Below are 1,923 nucleotides of genomic sequence, written 5' to 3' on the forward strand. Positions count from 1 at the left end.
CAAAGAAAAAGTGAAAATATCCCTACCCTCAAGGAGCTTACATTCTAATGGGTATGTACTTATACATGTTCATATTATCTTCTCCTCCACCTAGCATCATGTCTGGAACACAGTAGCTGCTTAATAAAAAGCTTATTGAATTAAAATAAAAGCACAATAATCAAATTAGGTTTGAACATTATATCACTATATAAATGCTAATTATCATTATCACAATAGTTTAAAAAAGCCATGTTACATATTTGCATTGCCTCTGCATTCAATTCATTCATTTAATCAGCATTTATTTCTTAAGACCCCATTATGGTCCAAGAGCTCCCTAATCATCTAATAGTTATCTTGTGAGCAATGAAATTCTTTCCACTCTATGGAAAACTTCCTAAGTTGGATAAAAACTGAACACTTCCTATTGTTCTGTCCAGTATGGATATGGAACACTCAAAACTGCTTCCCATTATTTCCATCATAATTATATGTGTGTGTGTGTGTGTATATATATATATATATATATGTATATATATATGTATATATATATACACACACGTATATATACACACACACGTATACATATATATGTATGTGTGTATATATATATATATATATACACACATACATATATAATATTTGTGTGTATGTATATGTATGTATGTATGTATGTATGTATGTATGTATACATATATATTTTTTCATATCTCTATTATTGACTTTATTCACCTGGTGCGTCATTGTATGTGGTGTGTCTACGACTATCCATTTGTACCTTATTCTAATGTCTTCTGCCCACATGAAAGGAGTAATCATTCTAGTAATACTGGTCCAATTCTACATTAATGTAGATGCTTGCAATATTTTCTTTTTGACCTGGGAATTCTGGAATTTTCTATTTGCTATTTGGTATTTCTTTTGGATATCTCCATATCAACCTAAAGTACATACCGTAGGTAATTAGAGTACTGTACTTAGAGTCAGTGAGACCTAGCACTTAACCCTGAGGCTCGGTTTCTTTTTCTTTTTTTTTTTCAGATTTTATTAATTAATTTATTTTTAGTTTTCAACATTCACTTCCACAAGATTTGGAGTTCCAAATTTTTTCACCATCTCGTCCCTCCCCCCACCCCAAGACGGTGTGCATTCTGAATACTCCTTCCCCTAATCTGCCCTCTCTTCTATCTCACCCCCTTCCTTCTCTTATCCCCTTCCACTTCAATTTTCCTGTAGGGCAGGATAGATTTCTATACCCCATTGCCTATATATCTTATTTCCCAGTTGCATGTAAAAACAATTTTTCACATTTGTTTTTAAAACTTTCAGTTCCAAATTTTCTCCCTTCTTCCCTCCCTACCCACCATAATTGAGAAGGCAAGCAACTTGATACTGGTTATATAGGTTTAGTCATGCAAAACACTTCCATAGTGGTCATGTTGTGAACAACTAAGTATATTTCCCTTAATCCTATCCCACCCCCCATTTATTCTATTCTCTTTTTTGACCTGTCCCTCCTTAGAAATGTTTGCTTCTGATTACCCCCTCCCCCAGTCTGCACTCCTCTCTATCATCTCCCTGCTCTCTTGTCCCCTTCCTCTCTATATTCCTGTAGGGAAGATAGATTTTCATGCCCAACTGAGTGTGTATGTTTTTCCCTCCTTAAGCCAAATCTGATAAGAATAAGATTCATTGGTTCACTCTCACCTTCCCCCGTTTCCCTTCCACTGTAAAAGCCTTTTCTTGTTTGTTTTATGTGAGATAATTTACTCCATTCTCTCTCTCCCTTTCTTTTTCTTCCAGTATAATTTTCTCACCCCTTAATTTTATTCTGCAGATATCACCCCTTCATCTTCAACTCACCTTGTGCCCTGTATCTATCTATCTATCTATCTACATACATAAAGTTTTTCCCTCCAACTATCCTAATACTGACAAAGG

Source organism: Phascolarctos cinereus, unplaced genomic scaffold, assembly GCF_003287225.1.
Source record: "Phascolarctos cinereus isolate Bilbo 61053 unplaced genomic scaffold, phaCin_HiC Scaffold_5;HRSCAF=322, whole genome shotgun sequence".
NCBI classification, from domain to species: Eukaryota; Metazoa; Chordata; class Mammalia; order Diprotodontia; family Phascolarctidae; genus Phascolarctos; species Phascolarctos cinereus.